This window comes from Urocitellus parryii, assembly GCF_045843805.1.
Source record: "Urocitellus parryii isolate mUroPar1 chromosome 13 unlocalized genomic scaffold, mUroPar1.hap1 SUPER_13_unloc_3, whole genome shotgun sequence".
NCBI classification, from domain to species: domain Eukaryota; kingdom Metazoa; phylum Chordata; class Mammalia; order Rodentia; family Sciuridae; genus Urocitellus; species Urocitellus parryii.
This window is the reverse complement of record NW_027551771.1, coordinates 414,190-435,474: the sequence shown is the minus strand read 5'-3', so window position 1 is coordinate 435,474 and position 21,285 is coordinate 414,190. Positions and strand designations below refer to the sequence as shown.

General features: G+C 41.2%; 1 pseudogene; it reads left to right on the top strand.

Moving 5' to 3' along the window:
* The window catches only part of LOC144251427 (contactin-associated protein-like 3), a 191,908-nt pseudogene extending 187,454 nt beyond the window's left edge, over positions 1 to 4,454 (top strand).
* Positions 4,455 to 21,285: the final 16,831 nt, after the last annotated feature.

Genomic DNA, 21,285 nt, shown 5'->3' with positions numbered 1-21,285 from the left:
GAACCAGTCTCTCCCAGTTTATTCTGAGATCTTCTAAGTTTCAAAACCAAACTCCATACCACTATCATTAACAATCTCATAGCTTGTCATAACTCAACCAATTTTCCCTTATTCTATTTTCTTCTTTTTGTTCTCTCCTTCCCTCTCCCTCCCTCCTTCCAAAGCCTGAGGGTAAAAACCTACTAACTAAGATTGCAAAGACATCTTCTGTTTTCATGAAAGTATAAAACACATTCAGACACAGCTCAATTGGTCTGAGGCGCCCACAGTTAGGAACGGCTGGCATTTCTGTGGACGCAGCCCTTTACATTTGGTGTGTGATGTAACTCTAAACTATTTGTGAATGAAAATCAACAACCAGTCAGCAACCTTAGGTTCTCTGGAAGGAAATACAATAGTTTTAAGAAGGTGCAATAGTACATTCATGATGTTGATTGTACAAGGAAACCTTCAGGACAAAAAAATGACTGGGGTCTTCGACAGCAGGAAGATTGCTGTAGGCTTTGCCCTTCCACGAGCACCATAACAGGTCCAAGAATAATTCTGAGGACATGAAGAAATGGTATTCACTCTAAAAGTCATTTCTCAGAAACTAATCCGCAAGCAGTTAAATCAGCAAATGAGTGAAATCCAGAAATGGCGAAATCCTCGTAGAAATTAGAATCCACATACCAGGGAAGGCCTTTCATTCCAATGGGTGTAACATAAATATGAGTTCTTCCTTCAAAACATCATTGCATTATGTCTGTGAAAGTTAGTTACAGATTGATCTTTCAAAGTCTCAAATGGCAACGTGCAATAAAAATCACACGTTGTATTAAGTAGCTGAAGCTTTCAAAGTACTTGGCCAACATTTTTCTCATTTATATTCTTTAAACATCATCCCATGGTTAAGATGTTAAGAAAATGTCACAGCAGAGGCAAATGCAGACCAGCCTCTCTATCCAGTCCTCACCCCCTTAACGTGGCTCCTAGCCCCTTGCTCCTCTGCACAGAAGATGCAGGGGCTCCCTGGTGGTCACTCCCAGAGGTCCCACCTCCTAGTGCTGACCTTCAACTCTACCTTCAAGTTCACCCTTCCGGTCCTTAGCCTTACAGCCCCACACTCCTCAGTGCAGTTGCTCCTCAGGACAAAGCAGAACTGCTCAAGGAACCACCCTAGAGCCAACTGGAGAAGCATCAGAGCCTCTGAACACGTCTCCCCCAAGAGAGATTGTTTTCCACATACTTTTTGATATCATGGTCTTGACCTTCAGCCTGAGGCGCCTGAGGCTCTGAATCCACCTGCAGCTCCTGATCAACTTGCTTTTTCCACTTATTCTTATACTAATTCCTATGCATGTGTTGTGAATGCAACTCACAGAACACTAGAGAGGCTTGAAGTTAGACCGTATGAGGTGGGACTGAGGCACAGGTTAGATGGCATTTCTTGCCCTTGGCATTCAGCAGGGTCTCATGACTCTCTCGCTCTGAGTAATGAAGAGTGAGTAAGAGTGAGGCAGATAGGAAGTCCCAGTGTGGGGTTCTCCAGTCTCATCCCTGCTGTAGTGACCTTGAATCCCTCCTGATGCATTGCCCAGAGAGTGGAGCCCAGCCAGCCTGGACGCCTGAGTGTCTGTGTGGAACAGAGGCCCCTGTCTGTCCTGTCTGAGTATCCAGCATGCATGAGAAAGAGTTCTTTATTATTTCAAACCACAGAGACTTTGAAGTTGTTTACTTACCAGTACTTGATCTAAATGTCCTGACTAAAACAAAAATTACAGGTCAGCCAATATTGAGATGTGAGACAACTAAGCAATCTATTTTTTTAAATATCTTTTTAGATATTGATGGACCTTTATTTTAGTCATTTATTTATATGGGGTGCTGTGAATAGAACCCAGTATCTCACACATGCTAGGCAAGTGCTTTACCACTGAGCCACAACCCCAGCCCCAGCAATCTATTTTTGAGCAATGAAAATAATTAAACTAAACTTTGCTGCTCAATCCACAATTTGGGTAATTTTTCAAATTCAAATTTTAAAATTAGATTATTATTAATTTTAGACTTCTCAGATATGTGATTTGTTCCCTTCATACATAGTTCAGCCTACTGATTTCCATATAGCCACAAAATTTGCAAAGTAACATTTTAAATTTTGCTTTGAGAGATAAGACCGACGTGGGGGGGCAGTTATTATATATTTATCCACCCAGATGTTGATCTTGCCGAGATCAATATGAAAGGAAGGAGGAGACCCACTGAAGGCTTCAGTCACAGAGGGAGCAGGGGACAGTAGATAGAGCATGGTGTGATGGGGGACGTTAGGAGCCAACTCCACTGGGCCGCAGGATGGCCCGTATCTGGCTAATCCTTTCTGGGTGTGTCTGGGAGTTTCCAGAAGAATGAGGGACCCAAGTCAAGCATATGACCTTCCCCAGCATGGTTGGGCTGTATTCAGTCCATAGGGGCTTAAGTAGAACAAAAGGGCAGAGCCAGGGAGAACTGACACTCTTGGCCCAGATGCTTGGGCTGGGACCTTGGTCTAGTGCCCTCAGACTGGGACTTGCACCATAAGGGCTCCTGGTTCTCAGGTGATCAGACTCAGGTGAGAACCACCACCACCTTCCCGGGTCTCCAGCCTGCAGATGGCAGATGGTGGGACTTCTCAGCCTTCACATGTTCAGAACTTTCCTCAGTGCCTGCTGGAAATCTGCTTAGATTAGGGCCGTTGGATTGCGTTACTGCGCCATTGTTGGGAACCACTCACCATTGCCCCATGTGCACGTTTGCTTCCTCTTCCCATAGTCTCGTGCTCTACGGACCCCGTGACCTTGTCACCACAGGAGGAGCGCATCCACCAGAAGGCACAGGATAACTCTACTGAACTGGAAGTGGAGGCTCCACCCGGTGAATTCCAGCTCCTTGAGCCCCTGAATCAACAGGCCCAGGAGGAAGTCACTGAAGGTGCCTGGATAACAAGAGGAGATCGCTCTGTGACAGCAATAAGGGACAATGTGTCTGCAATACAGGAAACCACCCCCCCTCTCAGGGTGTCTCTTAGCACTACCATATCCTGGGATTAAGGTTGATGACAAAAGAATTATCCAATCCAGGCAGGACTACCAGGGCCCAGAGCCTTCAGAAATGAAGGCTTGGGTCGCCATGACAGGTCAATAGCATGGCCTGCCCAGGTGCTCACTGAAGGAAACAGATAGGGAATGGGTACTGAAAGGAGGTCATTATACCAGCTGCCACCACGTGACCAGTTATAAAAATGAGGGCTGTAATGACCATGCCTAGTCCCTCCTGTCTGGCTATGAGAGTCTGTTATCAATTCTGCTTCTCTGGAGAACCCTGACTCACAGGATATGTGTGACATTGTCCAGTGGCAACCAAGGTCAACAGAGCCACGCCATCTGAAGGGGAAGGAGGACACATGGTCAGAAGGAGCCAGCAGGCACGTGGTTGGAGAGCATCAGGAAATTGGAGAGAAGGTCTAAGGAAAGGAGTATACATGGAGATGGTATTGATCAGGAATTCCAGAGAGCACAGAACAAGGATCTGGAGAGGTGACCAAGGGCGATGGGGACCTCACCTCCCAGCAGTAGTGAGGTCGGAGGGGAACTCCTCTGAGGTGGAGATGAGCAGGGCATGCTGGGTTTTCATCTGCGTTCTTAAGGAAAGAGAGTAATGGGCTCATCACCACAATCATAAATGCTCAGTTGGCTGGTGCAGCCACTCTGTGGCAGCTGTGTCCAGGGAAGGCCACATCTTCCATAAGCACCGGGATTGTGTTTTGCATGGTGTAGAAACAAGATATAAATGTGTGAACCTGAATTTATTTTTTTTTTAGAAAATGTTATGAAAAAATGAGTACCCCACTTTTTCCTGGTTTGCAAGGAAGATCTTTGCAGCCACATATTCTGTTGTGGTTGTTATTCCTCCTGTGAAATCATACACTTCTTTTTGTTGGCTGCAGGTTTCGCCTGAGTGGCATGGTAAAGATCCACTTTCAGTCAAAGCTGTACATGTTTTCCTTTCCTGCGTGTCATTGGCTCCATATGAAGTAGCTGGAGTGGTTCTAATTAAGCCATCTGGGATTCATTCATTCAGACAGACAGACACTTGCCAGATTATTTTAGCTATTTTTCCAAACAGGGCCAGAGGACATCCAGGCCAAGAAGACCACAGAGCCAGGTCATGCTTCCAATATCCCCTCTATGAGCCAAATATCAAAAGGCAACACTGTCAAACAGACATAAAAGATCTAAAATGCAAAATAAAATCTCTGTGACTGGGATGGATGTGAGGGGGAGGGAGAGAAAGAACATAGAAGACAAAATGTCAAAAAATTTAACAAATCCAATCTGTTTATGGTATTAGCCAAACAAATGTATCGTGGCTATTTCTGTCAACCCAGTAAGTTTAGTCTCCTTAAGGTTTTTTTTTTCTTTTTTCCCCTAGGCTGAATCTTCATATTTCTATGACAACAGTACCCCATGGCCTCCAGCCCCAAGTCACCTCCAAGAACCTGAATCTTCTCTTAAGGGACATACTAAATTCTGGGCATACCACTGACTAGTTGCATTTCCTGATCTTTGAATTTCTGGGCCTCGGTTTCTTTCCCTCAAATACACTGCAGTAGATATTTTCAAATATCCTTTTGAGCCCCCAAATTTGATTTTTCATTTTGTTTGCAACAACTTTGAAAATATTACAGATATTGACATTCTCCTAGCTGTGATTCACAAGTCTTGTTTGGAGTAAGGAGACATGCAGCAAACATGTTGAGTATACCGCAAATAAGATGGTTGCTGAACAACCCATGTAATTAGAGCAGTAGAAATTCAAGTGAAAGACAGATGTGAAATGCTTATTAAGAACCAAACGCAGGCTGGGATGAAATTCTTAAACACGTGCAGGAGTCTCAATCTGTCCAAATAAATAATATGCTATTAAAAAACAAAGAACAGGAACAAAGACTTCAATGTGGGCTGAGTGTCTAGGGTGTTCCCTCATTTCTCTTAGTCAATATCTACTTAAAGTAGATGCATTTGACTCATCTCAAGTATCCACTCAGGAGCACAGAAGGCCAAGCCCATGTCTCCCAAGCATTAAGCAAGGAAATAAGGAATAACGATTTTCTGCCAATGAAGCTCATGCATGAAACAAAACCAGACTCATCATAAAGACGCTAAGCACACAGCAACTGAGGGTCTCTAAGAAGGGCCCTGAGCTCAGGGAGACTTCAGTGAGGCCCACAGAGAAAATATCAGGACAGCACCTCACAAATCCATGCAAAGGGTAAGAGAAATCTGAGGCAGGTTGAAGAAAAAACTGGTGAAGAGTGTCAAAAGAATTTCTGCCAATCCTGAGAATAAAACAAAACGTGACCACCAACATTTGGTTTTTCTTGCTGCTTCTGTTACCATCAGACAGATAGATCAGCACAGGCTCATGAAAATTAAATATGTGGACCCAAAAGCCGGCTTTTAGAAACAGTTTCCAAACCCACAGAAGAAGTAAATTTTTAATGTAAAGCAATGGACTAAAGGGAATCATGTGTTTAAATGCAGAGCCTGGGAACAGAACCCAGGGTAGCCAGACCTCCTCTATTCTGCTCACTCCAAGACAGGCACCTCAGGGTCACAAGCCCTGCGACCAGCACACTTGGAAAAAGTTGGTGCTCTCGGATCCTGATGTTTTCTCAAAAGAAAGAAACAAAAACTACTTATCCTTACCTGATATTTAATCATAGGAAAGAGTTCCTTGACTTCCAAGCCAAAACAGTAGGAAAAAGTGTAAAATGGAAAAGTACATAAGTGATCATAGTGATGAATAATGGCGAGGAACAAAGAAGGAAAGTTAAAAAAAAAATGACTCTAGATCACAGAACATCCCCCAGAGTATGATCGGCTTTGACAGTTGCTGCTACACCAGGTCAGCATGAGAATATATTGGTGCAAAAAGTCTGAATTGTGTTCTAAGCACTCCCCTGGTGCATTTATAATTCAGTTTAGAAAAGAATTAACCATTATTACTATCAAGTAAGCAAGCCAGCTTGGCTAATCCAAACGGCTTAGTGGTGAGATGCCAATGTGGCCAGTGCCTTTTAGAGAGGCTGCTCCCACACCCCCTGGGAAGGAAAGGGCCCCAGACCTAGGTCCTTAAACACACGTGCTAGTACCATAGGACTCATGACCCAGTCTGAGCTACTATGATCCTCTCTCCCCAGGGAAGGCCCACCCACCCTGAGAGCCCTCAGAGGGGCAGAAGGGAAGGAGCTGACATGACCCTAGCCAAGTTCAAGTTGCTGATTCTACTGCCACTTGAGGTTCCGTGGCGCCACCTGCCTTTGAGTGACCTGAGAGAGCACATGGCCCTTCCAATATTGCATTTTATCCCAGGCTAAGTGAATTTCTCTCCCTTGCACTCAAATCATACCTCACCAAGGCATATGGGAAAACTTGTTACTAGAAAGATTTAGTTTTCCCCAAGGACCTGTTCTCCAAAGTCTCTAATTGGCTGTGATGCTCTGTGTTTTGTGTGGTTTTCCCAATTTCTCTGTGCAATTTCAGTGACTCTTACTAAACTATAATTCTGGCATTGATTAGAAGAAGATAGTCATCCATTTTGATGTCTTTCTGTGAATAAAACACCATGTGATGTATTCCTGGAAAACTTCACCACTAAAAATCATCTCTCAGGATTTTGAGTTTCAAAATGATGAAGTCTCTCAAATCTTACAAAAACATGTCACAAAATTTGAAGTAACAGAATCAACTTGACCCATTACAAATAGTATATGGCTAAAATCAAGCAAATGCTCCCCTAAATCATCCTCTGAAATGACTGGAGATTCCAGAGACAAAAATAAATCAGAGAAATCAAGGCTTACCTCCACTGCCTTCTGATACAGGGATAACAGCTTGCAAACTTAGTAAGCAATAGAAGAATAATTAGCACTAGTCATATTAGTAGCAATATATATATATATATATATATATATATATATATATATTTAAATATTATTGGTTTTTTTAATTTAAAATAACAATATTATTTTAACATCAGTTAAAATAGGCCAATGGCTGCAGATCAGTAGATGCTAAAGTATTTAAGAGTATATTTGATGCTGTTCAAATATCCAGATTCATGAGAAAATCAATTCAAGATATATGACCAATTCTAGATTCATGAGAAAATGCTTGGCATCCTTAATCACTAGGAAAATGCAAATTAAAACCACAGCCAGGTATCATTGCACATCTACTAGAAGAACTTTCCACAAAGACTTTTGATCAAAAGTGTTGGAGAGGGTTCAGAGAAAAAAGAACCTGTACGTTGTTTGTGGAATTGTAAATTCCAGCATGGTAAACAGTATCACACATCCTCCAGAAATCCCACTACTAGGTAATCGTTGTCAACCCATGTTCATGTTCAACCATGAACATGCAACCCATGTTCATTAAAACACTATTTATAATAGTCAAAACATGGAATGAACCTCAGTATTCATCAGCAGATGAATGGATGAAGAAAACATTGTATATACACACATGCGCACACACACACACACAATGGAATATTATTCAGTCAAGAAAGAAAAGAAAATCCTGTCATTTGCAATAACATGATTGGAACCAAAGGGCATTGTGCTAAGTAAAATAAGCCTAACTAGAAAGACAAGCACCACACAACCTCACTTCACCTGGAATCTAAGAAAGTTAGTGTGGAGGGAGGGAATGTAGAGGGAATGCAGAACTGTCAACCAAAGGGTATGAAGTTCCAAATAGACAGGAGACAGGTTTGACATCTATTGTGGAGTGGTGTGACTATAGTTCACAGTGATATATGTTTCAAAATAACTAGAAAAGTAAACTTCAAATGTCTCACCATTTTAAAAAATGCTAGGTAAGCAAGGTGACAGCGTGTTAATTAGCTTGCTTTAATCTTGACACATTTTATGCATACATCAAAACATTACATAGTACCTCATAAGTATATATAATTATGATTTGTTGACCAAAAATCCTTAAGCTGAAAACATTGAATCTTTTAAAAGCTCAATTTTAAAGAACATTTCAGACCTTAACACCTTCACAGTTTATGTTACATTCAAGAGGCAACTCTTATTAGTACATTGCCCATTTAGGTAGGTTTCAGAAAAATGCAAGTTTCATCGGACACACTTGGCAGTAGTGTGTTCTTCCGTAATCCTGGGAGCAATAACTGTTTCCCTGGAAATGAAGGATTTGTATAGTAACAGTTGTCTGTTTATCCCTTTTATTTTCCTGAAGTCTAATTTGCTTTATTCTTCAATAACACAGATACTCGGGGAGTTTATCAGTCTCATAATTTCTAGAATATTGATTGCTAAGACTTGTACCAATATAAAACCCAGAATATATAGTCATCCATTAACAGTGGGTCAATAGTTCCAACAAGATAGAAGGTCTCATTTGTGGAATAATTTTTAAAAGCATACTAGTTACCACTTCTTTCCCTAGCATTATTCACATCATTTAGTAAAAACACCTTCAAGCTATGATTTTTAATCTTGAAAAAAAGTAAATGAAAGATGCACTTCACGGCTGCTTCTGGGCTGAGCATCAGGCAGGTAAGTCAATTTTAAAAGGAAATGGTTCTCAGTGAGGCAGTTTCAAGAGGAGAAATTCATCAAAATAAAGATGTTCAAGTACCTGAAACTGGCGACAGTCCTCTGTCACTATTTTGCTATATGCTATCGCTTCATGGTAAAAATTTGTAGGTTGATTGTTCGAAAAGCATTTACTAAGCACATAAAATTTATTCAGAGAAGAGCAGTGAATACAGGCATCTGTAAATATTCCCCATGATTCTGGGGTCCTGAGCAATCAGGAAAGACCACCTCATCATCCGCAGGCTCATTCTGCCCTTCAGAACCTAAGTGCAAATACCTTCAAAGTTAAAATTTCTTATTTGTTTGCTTTTTGTGGTGCTGGGGATCAAACCCCGGGCCTCCTGCATGCTAGGCAAATGCTCTGCCACTGAGCTACAGCCCCAGGCCCTTAAAATTGTTCCTTAAAAGCTAAAAGCTTCTTTGTTTGATTTTGATTCTAAAATTGGAAAAACACGTGCCAAAAGATGTATAAAAATGTATCGTATCGTGCAGATCTCTACCTTATCAAACTCTGTAAGCTTGATGCTGTCTTCTTAATTCTATGGATTTCTCTTTGTCAAGGTCCTCGATTGGTTCCAATCCTCAACAGGGAGCTGGCAATGGTATTGCTAAAATTATGGATGCAAAGAACCCTTGAAGGCCTAAAACACTGAACTTCCTGCAACTCTGGAAGGAATTACCAGCACAGAGAGACCCCTACATGACATCAATTTGATTCATATTTGCTGATAAATATATTTTAGACTCTGAAGCATAATTCGAAGCCTCTCACAATCATGTTAAGAATCTGGACAATGCTCCCTTATTCCACTTAGGAAAATATCTGCTCATGAGAGGTCAACTTTCCCAGGATCTCCCAAGTCTACTCTGTGGAGTTTACTTGCCCAGGATCCCCAGAGGCCACTGAGTAAAAATACACCAGTACATACTACCCATCCTAGGCCCCCAGCTCCGTCTCCCATCAGTGCATACACAGGTGTGAGTGATCGGCAGAGGGTGGTAAGTGTGAAGTGCTGATAACACAGGGCTCTTCTTGATTCTACAAGATGGTACTTTATTTCATGTTTCCTCAATTTGTAAAATATATATTCAGCCCCTATTCCATGGAGGAAATTATGTAATTAAACAGTGGAATAGAACATAGCTCCTAGCCCCAAGGCACTTGAAATCTAAGTGGGGGTGAGGAGGGCTGTAGAATTGGCTGCAGTGGCTACAGAGAGAGAAGATGGACTGGTCAAGCACAGAATGGCCACTTCCAACAAGAGCCTCAAACCAACTACAGGAAAGAGGTCACAGTGCTGGATTCAGGAAGGCAAGACCAAGTCGCAGCCCTGGAAATCCCACGAATCTAATGACATCAACAGCAATGCCTTGGTCGAGTTCTGCTGTCATAAGAATCTTACATAGAAGATCTGAACTGTTCACCTTGTGTTCTCCAATCTTGGACCTTGGGTCAGCCTCCATGGTCTGGCCTGGCTCAGCTTCCCAGAAGTTTGCCCAGGTAAAGAAAATGGTCCTAAACCCTAAGAAGAAGGATGATATAAGCAAAGGCTTAGGAATTGAATTAAAAAAAAAACAACAACTTTGGAAAGCACCTTAACGCAGAAGCATTTACCCAGTAGTACTCAATGAGGGGAAATTCACTCCTGGGGGACATTTGGTGACATTGGAAGATGTTCTTGTTGGTTATACTTCGTGGAGGGTGTCCTGGGAAGAGTGCAGAAGGTCTGAAGAGGGGTGGAAAGAACGTGTGTGACGTCTAGATAAATCAATGGAGAGACAACTTACACTTGCTGGCCTATCAATGGGCCACATGCTACCAGAGGATGACAGAAAACTTAGACAATTAAGAGTGACGAATGAACTCAGAAGCTCATCCACGGCTTTAGGAACCTTAACTTCCAGGAGAATCAGAAACCACTTAAAAGTTGAAGGTAGAAAAAAAGGGGGCAGGGTGGCTGTTACACGTTCAAATGCCCTTTGACACTAAGCTCCCCGCTGCAAGTGGGCAGAGTCACCAGGGAGAGGAAGCAGCCAGAACAGGCCTCCCTGTGCATGGAGCTGACCTGGGCTGGGCCTGGGGAGGAAAGACAAGATGCAAATCACAAGGAATTATAAATAAGACAGATCAGGGGATTTCAGAGAGTCAAGAGGAAAAAAATACAAGATTGCATATTGATCTTCAGTGCGCTTCACTTTAAGGCAAGGGGGTTTCCAAGTACAGAGAGAATTTTTTTAAATATTTCTCAACAGAAAGTCTTTATAATGTCCACGCTGCTCCTGTAGGTGCCCTGGTTTTCCCGAAGAGCATCCTGTTGCCCAAGCCCCTGGAACCAGGGTTAGGCCCAGGAGACAGGACCATCACTGCTAAAATCTGCACAGAGTCAGACAAGTGGGTTGAAGCAAGGTGGTCGCTGTCTTCGTGGACTTTGGTGACACACCAGTGCCTGCCTCCCTTACGTCCAACCACTTCCTGTTTTCATCTTTCGACTTGAAACTTCTATCAATTGAACAACTCCCAGTTCTCCCTCCCCACGTCCTCTGGCAAGCAACATTCTAATTTCTGTCTCTATGAGTTTGTCTGCTTTAAATACCTCACATACATGCAATCTTGGAATATTTGGCTTCATGTGACTGGCTCATTTTGCTTAGTAGAGTTTCATTCATGTTGTAGCATGATATGGAATTTCCTTCTTTTACAAAGCTGAATAATATTCTACTGTATATAGGTAACATATTTTCTTACTCATCTTTTCACAGGCTTTTGGGTTGCTTCCAACTCTAAATTGTTGTGGATAATGCTGCAACGAAAATGGGTGTGTAAACACCTCTTCATGATCCCATCCTATTTTCCAAAGCAGTTACACTGTTTTACATTTCTACCAGAATTCCAGTTTACCCACATCCTTGTCAGCATTTGTTGTTTGCTGTTTTGTTTATTTATTACATTTTGATAGTAATAATCCCCCCTACTTAAATTTATCTCATTGTGATTTTATTTTCATCTTCTAATGATTACTGGTGTAGAACGTCTTTTCATAGGCTGTTGGTCACTTGTAAATCTTCTTTGGAGATATATCTATCTAATTCATTGGTTTATTTTTAATGGATTGTTTGTTTTGTGTTGTTGGGTTGTGCAAGTTCTCTGTATCTTCTACATACTAATCCTTTACAGATAGAATTTGCAAATATTTTCTCCCATTCCGTCGTCTGTCTTGTTCCTCTGTTTGCTCCTGAAGGACATTTGGTGACTTCATAAGATGTTCTTATTAGTTATAATTGGTGGGGGGTGTTGAGGGGAGAAGTACAGAGGTCTGAAGAAGCGTAGAAGTGTCGTGCATAAATAAACCAATGGAGAAGCAATTTACATTCAGGTAAGTTTTACGTAGTTTCATTTTTCTCTTTTTTCCTTTTATTGCCTGTTCTTTTGATGATGCATCCAAGGAATCTTTGCCAGACCCAATATTACAAAGCTTTTCCCTTTGCTTTCTTTTAGGAGTTTTATAATTTGAGGACTTATTCTTAGATCTGTAATCTGTGGTAAATTTTGTCTGTGGCATAAGGTGAGGGTCCAACTTCATTCTTCTGTCAGCTTTTCTGACACCATTTACTGAAAGGACTCTCCTCTCCCAGTTGTTTGGTCTGGGTACTCTTGTTGAATTCATTTGACCAAATATATGAAAGTTTATTTCTGAACTTGTTATATTTATTTGGTTTACTTGTCTGTGTTCGTGAACTGTCACCAAGTTTGTCTGCTTTAAATACCACTTAAAAGTTGAAGGTAGAAAAAAAGGGGGCAGGGTGGCTGTTACACATTCAAATTACTTTGAATCACATTACTTCATCACATTATCACATTACTTCAAATAACATGGCCTTTTAATATTTTTAAAATCAAAAGTGTGAGGACCCCAACTTTGTTCTTCTTCAAGAATGCTTTGCTCTGCAGAGTCTTTGAGATTCCATATGAATTTTAGGGTTGTTTTAGTCTATTTCTGCAAAAATGCCACTTGAATTTCAACAAGGGATTGTAGTCAATTGGCAGATCACATTAAGTAGCATGATCAGTGATGTTTTAGTTTTCATCATTTGAGTCTTTAACCTCCTCAGTTAAGTTTATTCCTAAGCATTTTATTCTTCTTGATGCTATTGTAAATGGGATTATTTTCTTAAACGCCTTTTGGGTTACTCATTGTTAGTGTATAGATCCACAATGTATTTTTGTGTGCTAATTCTACATCTTGCAATGGAAATTAGGCTGTATTTCTTCGATAGTTCTAATAGTTTTTGATGGAATTTTTAGAGTTTTCTACATATCACATCATCCACAATTACATCATCTGCAGAGATAAATATATTTTTCCCTTTATATTCCAGGTGGGTTTTGTTTCCTATTTTTCTCTAATTGCTTCACCTGGAACATCCAGTATTACACTGAATAGAAATGATGAGTGTGAGCACCCTTGTCTTTTTTTTGTATGTTAAAGGAAAAGCGTTCATATTTTCATAGTTGGGTGCAGCATTAGCTGAGTATAAATGTGTGTACACATTTTATCCATTTATATGATACAGATGTATTATGTGTGCACATGTATATATGTGCACATATAACCAAAAAGGAAAAGGAATCCATATTTTTAAAACTCCCAACAAAGAAAGACAGAACTAACTGGCTTCATTGGAGATTCCAATGAAGAAAAAATAACCATTTTCCTCAACTTCTTCCAAAAAACAAAAATGAAGAGCAGGAAGACTTTTGAGCTTATTTTATAAAGCCACCATTACCCTGATGTGAAAGTTAGTAAGAAAGCTACAGATTAATACTGATTAACTACCTGATTAACACTGATGTAAAAAATCCTCAACAGAATACTAGCAAACTGAATTAAATAATACTTTGAACGAATTACACACCCGTCCAAGTAGATTCTATTCCTGGAATGTTTAGGCTGTTTCAACACATGAAAATCAATCAATGTATACATCACGTTAGCAGAAAGAGGAAGAACACATGAGAATCTCAACCCAGACAGCAAGTGCATTTGAAAAAGCGCAACATCCTTTCATCCAATATTCAGTCAAGAAACTAGGAATGCAAGGAAACTATCTAACATAGTAACACTAAATTTGAAGGTATGTGTATGCACATGGCATACTTTGTGTGCATACATGATGTATAGGTATACATACCTACATGTACGTATGTGGGTATCCGTATTTGTTTGCACAGGTGTGAGTGTATGCATGTATGTGCGTGTGAGTTTATGTACCTGGGTGTGCATGTGTATATACATGTGGGTGTGTGTGCATGTGTGCATATACAACATGATCTCAGACGAGAGGGGCAGGGGGACCTCACCGTCCCACAGTTCTGAGGATGTGAAACTGGAGAGCTTCAGCTGCCGTGTGAGGCAGTGAGGGGCAGCTAAGGCAAAACTCCTCGTCCTCATGTCACCTGAAGGAGAGAGATGTCACAGCATTATTTCTCCCAAATCTGGAAACTGTTTCTTCATTTAATTATATTTTCCTTGATAGTTGTGTTTGTTTTAGTGGTTTTCTAGCTCTTCGAAGGGATATTCAGAGGATGGGGAGGGATATGTGTGTGTGCTCAAATTTGCAGCGGGGTGCTCCAGCTCTGACACCCCAAGTCTCAACCCCATTGGGCACAGGGGATGTGTCAGAGTCCTCCCAGAGGAACTTCCCATGTCACTGACTATACACCTCAAAATGCTCCATGGAAAGCTCAGTGGACCAGGGTGCTCCTCAGAATAGACGCCTCCCCCAACACAGTCATGAGGAATGAACGTCAGGACCCGTCGCCTCAGCTCCCTGGAGCCACTGTCTGTCGGGGAGTCTTCACCTGTGCCTCCCCTGGGGTCTGAATCCACTGCTGTTTTAGTGCTGCTCATTGGCTCACTCCACGGGTGTGCATGAGTCACAAATGGCAGTTAGGATCTCAACTCACTACTCCTCTTGGATGAAGAATGAGGTGAGCTCTCACAGGCTGAGCAAGGATACGTGAAAGGCTCGTTTTTACATGTTTTGTCCATGCTCACAGTATAACAACGTAATTTAGCCAATGTCACTTCCCAGCACTTCCATATAACATGTTTAATGTAAATGTTTTTCTTTCCTTTTTCTGAGTAGGCAGCAGTGTCTGCAAGAGCGTGGAGTCTGAGCTTCCAGGCCCAACAGAGTTTTTAGTGTGGGACAGTTGAGAGTCATAAAACTGCATGTCACTTTTTTTTTTTTTTTTAATATCAGAGAAACTGAAGCAGCACCTACTACATCTCATGACTTGGTCCCAATAGGTTTATTCCTTCTTTGAATGTAACAGGATCTTTTCCAAAGCAAATGTGACCTCCATATCACTCACCCTTCCTGGCGTATCACCTGATTCTTAGTGAATTGAACGTACTCCAAGCCTGGCCGACTCATCATCCACAGGTTTCCTGTTTTCATGGGCCTGCAGACAGTAAAAGTCTGGACTTTTACTTTTAAATTGTTCACTGTTTTGCCTGAATGGCATGAAAATAATAGCAATTGATGAAAGCAGGTGGAAACTCCCCCCACCACCTCACTGACCTGCTTGCTGCAGTGTCTCAGAGAATCTTCGCATAGGAGGGAAAGGGCAGCCACAGGCCTTTGCCTGAGTTCCATGACACTGCACTCCAGACTTGGGAATGCTTGGCAGCGGTGAGGCAAAGTGGAAGCAAATATAACCTGGACCATTCTGTGACATTTTAGCTGTGAAACAAAACAGCTGGAAATCTTTTGGCTACTTCTGTGTTTCCCAGTCCTGCTTTACTAGCAAGATGACCTCTGTAGCTGAGGGCTATCCTACCACCCCCTCCCCTTGTTATTTAGTGTGCTCCTGTCCTCCAGGAGGGCAGCCTGACCTGAGTTAATGCAGTGAAGTGAGTGGGTAGAAACAGACGAGAAAGCATTGTTGCCTGCTGGAACTGGGTGTTAGGAACATTCTAAGCTCATAATTCCAGTAGTACCAGAGGAGGGCTGAAGATCAACTGCCAACAGTATTACAGGAAGCAGGGTTTCCAAAAACGATTCTAAGAACATTTCTCTGCTTAGATACTATGATAACAACAAGGGGAAAAAAAGTTTTATAGACTGTTTTATTAGAGCTTCCATAGAAAGCAGGGTTTAAGGCAAAGGCTTATGCAGGACTATTTTCTAACAACGTGCCATCCCAGGCTGCAGGAGTGAGGGTCAGGGGGCCAGATTGGAAGGAAGGGAGGCACATTTCGCCAAAGGTCCCTTTTTCCAGGAAGCCAATAAGCCCTGGCTGGGAAGAGTGAGTGAGGAGAAGAAAAGGCGAGAGAACATATCCAGGGAGCTGCACCTGCCCCAGGCCACAGCCTCACTGCCTAGGGGTGATCTCCCCTAGATTCCTGAAGCTCAGGGCCCAGGCTCCAAGATGGTCTGCAGCCCACAACAATAACGGATCCAGTGTGGGCGTTTCCAGACACTCCTGGGTGACTTGCTTCACCTCCTCTCTCCACACATGGAAAGGCAACAAAACATTATCCAGAGATTCTTCCGGTGGCAAATGTGTGGTGAATCATCCACTCTGACCCCTTCCCTTTACAAAGGAGAACCCTCTGGCCCAGACAAGACCTCAAGAGAGCCATGGAATCTGAATTAATGTTCAGGTCACTAAATACTATTTAAAAAATCTTCAGGGGCCTGGATTAGAAATCCTGATGTATTCATATTAATAATGACAATGAAGGGCTGGCATTTGTCATGCTGTGCCTGGGGAACTGTGCTGCAGACTTAACATGCACTGGTTCATTGCATTGCCATGACGATCAGAGAGATAGGGACTCTTCCAGAGAGAGTGATGAATGACCAGCCCAAGGCCACTTATCTGGTGGGGAACAACCAGAATGGGAACCCAGGTCCACACTGCACAAAAAATACAAGACAGGATCACCTGATTTATCAGAGAAAAAAAAAAAGAAGCAATCTGTTTACTTATATACATTTGAGTAAGTGTATAATTTTCTTTTGAAATTACACCCAAGGAACAAAACAGTTTTGAGTGAAGAGTGTTATGGGAGAAATCACATTTTCACTTCACAACTTTATGTGATGTTCTAATTGTTTTCCGTGTGCATGTGTTAAATTTGTGAAAATGATATCATGCTCAGGAGCAGAACTCTACTGCTCATGCTTTATCCCTCTGTTCTACTTAGATTTTTTATCTCTGTGACAAAAAGACCTGTCCAGACCAATTTTGGAGGAGGAAAAATGTATTTGGGGCTTACTGGTCAGAAGGCTCGGTCCATAGATGGCCGGCTCCATTTCTCTGGTTCCAAGGCAAGGCAAGACTTCATGGCAGAAGGGTGTGGAGGAGGAAGGAAGCTCAGGACATGGCAGTGAAGAAGCAGAGAGTCCACTCACCAGGGACAAAATACATACCCCAAAGTCAAGCCCCCAGGTTCCCACCTCCTCTAGCCACACCCCACCCGCCTCCAGTTACCACCCCGTTAGTTAATCCCTATCAGGGGACAAACGCACCCGGTAGGTTAAGGCTCTCCTAACCCAGTCCTCCCACCTCTAAGCTTTCCTGCCTTGTCTCACACATGAGCGTTTGGGGGACACCTCATATCTACCATAACACCTTCTTAAAACAATAGCCCAGCACGATGCATGGTTTTGATTATTCTTCCCACTTTCCCGATTAAGACACCATGGAGCAATGGGTTCCATCAGCTGTTGAAGGAAAGAAGGTTCTTCCCCTCAGCCTCAGCTCTTGCTTTCATCCCCCACCCTCCTCTCTGGGGAAGATAATGGATATATAGATTTTGTGAACTCTGCAATCACTACACAGCCCAACGCTGCCTCTGCAGGACAAAAGCAGCCCAGATAAATAAACATGCAAACAAATCTGTGTGGCTATGATTTTTTTTTTTTTAAATGAACAAACAAGCAATTTTGACAACAGTCTTCTGGCCATGCATGTGGTCCCAGTTTGCCAAGGACCCCTCCACTAAGCCAAGAAGACAAAAGACCCTGTCTTTACATGTTGTCACTAATACACTGATTACAGAAAGACGTTCTTGAGAATTAAACATGTTTGCCCAAACCATAAAACAACAGGGGAACTGAAAAATAATTAAAACACTACTAAATGTGTATAGTTTAAAACAGGATTTTTAAATACATAAATAAATAAAGACATCAACATGAAAAAAGATCAGATATCTTCCACCAGGTAATGCCTCTGACCAATGCCAAGGGTGGTTCATCCCGGACACCTTCTCTTGGAATCTAGGAAGCGGAAAGTCACATCCTTAAGATTTTCTGGTGGGTAGAGGCCAGGAGCTATTTAGGTCTCACTCGTCAGAGGCACTCCTGCTCGACTTGGGCTGGAGCTGGAGTTGGTCACCCATTCGTGGCTTCCGGGTCAAGGTGGAGATGGTGTGTTTCTGGAGCTCGTAGCTCTAGAAACAGCTTCTGGGCTCTAGAGCTTCTCAATGACAGCAGGCACAGCACCCTCCTTAGTGGCCTGGTTTTGCTGTGACTTTGGAAGTCATCCCCCAAATGTCTCCATCTGTAACTCTTGTGACAAATCCATTTCTGGTCAACCTTCCTAGAACGTCTCCCCCTGTTTACAACTGAATCTCCACCGACAGCCTCCCTCCCAGGTCATCTTCAAAGGCTCAGGTGACGTAGCTGCAGCTCCATGAACCAGCCAGGCGAATTCCCCCCACACTTTGTGATATCCACACAGCAGCTTTTCTTAAGATGCTTGACGCAGGCTTTAGTGCTTCCAAGATGATTTCATTTTTCACTTGAACTTTGTTTTTACATAGCTGGCAAAAATATTTATGTGACAGTTTGGCTTTAGGACAGATGATGCTCTGCTTATGAACACGTTCTCAAATCCAGTCTTCTACTCACAAATGAGGAGATCATGCTAAACCTTATTTCTTTCTTTATATTGCACCTCCATGGTTCAACACAAAAATTTTGGCTTTTTGGTCATAGTGGGAGATGAACAATATAGACCATAAAATGCTGGATGGTCTTCAATGTTTACATGTCAAAATAACAACCGGGCAAATTGAGATTGACAAGGGATTAATATATGGGAATGACATTTTTTAAAAAAATTAAAAAGAAGTACAAAAGTATTTTTGATTTCTTAAATTTTATTGGTGCATCTTAACTATACAGAAGAGTGGCTCTCATTGTGTCATAGTCACATGTACACATAACATAATTGGATCCATTTCATTTCCCTACCTCTCCCCTCCTCCTCCTCCTCCTCTCCTCCTTCCCCATGTTCTCTATCCTCTCCTCTGATGGTCTCCTTTCTATTTTCAAAAATGACTTTCATTTCCTTTCTTCTCCATAGCTCCGCATACCAGAGAAAATGTACAGGACTTGTCTGTTTCTGACTCATCGTGCTTAACATACTGCTCTCTAGTTCCACCTATGTTCCTGCAAATGACAACATTTTGTTCTTCTTTAGGGCCAAATAAAACCCACTGTGTACATATACCACCTTTTCTGGGTAATATCATCGTTTCATTTTTAGTTTGTTGTAGGCGCTCCGTCATGGTTTCCAGGGTAGCTGTGTTAATTCACCTTCCCACCAGCAGTGTGCAAGGGCTGTCTTTGCCTTGACATTTTTACCAGAATTTATTGTCATTTCTATTGCTGAAGATTGCCATTCTGACTGAAGTGAGATGGCATCTCAGTGTAGTTTTGATTTGCATTTCTCTGATGGCTAACAGTGAAGAACATTTTTTTTTCATGCCATTGACAATTTGTACTTCTTTTGAGAAGTGTCTGTTTAATTCATTTGCCTGCTTATTGAATGGGTCTTTTGGCTTTTTTTTTTTTTTTTTTTGAGCTCTTTAGATATCTGGATCACAATTCATGGTCAGAAGAGTAGCTGGCAAAGATTTTCTCCCATTCTGTAGGCTCTCTCTTCATGCTGTTGGTTATTTACTTGGCTGTGCAGAAGCTTTTGAGTTTGGTGCCATCTCATTTATTAATTCTTGGTATGATTCCTTGAACTATAGGAATTCTACGTGGAAATGGCTGCCTACACCTACATGTTGGAGGCTTTTCCTAGGTTCTTTTCTAGCACTTGCAAAGTTTCTGAGCTTATTCCTATGCCTCTGATCTATTTTGAGTTGTTTTTGTGCAGGATGAGAGAGAGTTCTAGTTTCATTCTTCTATAGATGGATATCCAGTTTTCCTAGCATCGTTTGTTTAAAAAGAAAACTATATTTTATCCAACATCTTTGGCTCCTTTGTAAAGAATCAGATGACTATAACTGTGTGAATTTGTATCTTCTATTCCATTGGTCTTCACATCTGGTTTGTTTTATTGTTTTTTCGTTTCTTTATTTCCAGTACAATGCTGATTTTTTTTTTTTTTTTTACTAAGGCTCTGTCATATAATTTGAAATTGAATATTGTGGTGTCTCCAAATTTACTTTTTTGTGTGTGAAGAATTTCTTGGGCTACTTGAGGTCTTTCATTCTTCCATATGAATTTTAGGATTTTTTTCCTAATTATGAGAAGAATGCAATTGGCATTTTGATGATAATTTCGTTGAATCAGTAGATGGATTTTGTTAGTATGGCCATTTTAGCCATATTAATTCTGTTTATGCCTATGGGGTGGGATGGTCTTTCCATCTTCTGGTGTCTTCTTTGAATTCTTTTTTCAATGTTCTATGATTTCCACTGTATAGATATTTCAATTCTTTGGTTAGATTTATTATTGTTTTTATCATTTAAGTCATTGTGAACAGCATTTTTCTCCTGGATTCTTTCTCAGAAGATTCATTATTGATGTAGAGAAAAGCTATTGACATTTGTATGTTGGTATTGTGTCTGCTACTTAGATGAATTTGTTTATCAGCTCTAGATATATTCTGGAGGAGGGTTTTATTTATTTATTTATTTATTTATTTATTTATTGGCAGGGGATGGAGGTGTCCCAAGTATAGGATCATATCATCTACAAATAGAGAAAATTTATTTCCTATTTGTATCCCTTTTCTTGGCTTCTCTTGCATAATTACTCTGGCAAAAGTTTCAAGTATTATTTGGAAAAAGAATCATGAGGGTGGAATCCTTGTCCTGTTCCTGAGTTTAGATGAAGTGCTTTCAGTTTTTCCACATTCAGTATGCTGCTGGCTTTGGGTTGTCATAGATAATCTTTATGATATTGAGGTAAGTTTCTTGCATTTCTATTTTTTCAAGGTTTTTATCAGAAACTGGTGTTAAATTTTTGAAGGCTTTTTCTGAACCTATTGAGATAATCGTGTGATCTTTGTACCAGATCCTATTTATACAGCATATTAGGTTTATTATTTTGCATATGTTGAAACATCCTTACATCCCTACAATAAAACCAACTTCATCATATTCTATATCTTTTCAGGATGTTGTTGAATTCTATTTGCTAATGTTTTTATTAAGGATTGTTGTACCTATGTTGATCAATGATATTACCCTGTAATTTTCTTTTCCTTGATGTGTCCTTATCTGGTCTTGGTATGAATGTGATATGACTTCATAGAATGAATTTGGAAGAGTGCCCTCTCTTTCTATTTCATGGAATAATCTGAGGAGCATTAACATTAGTTT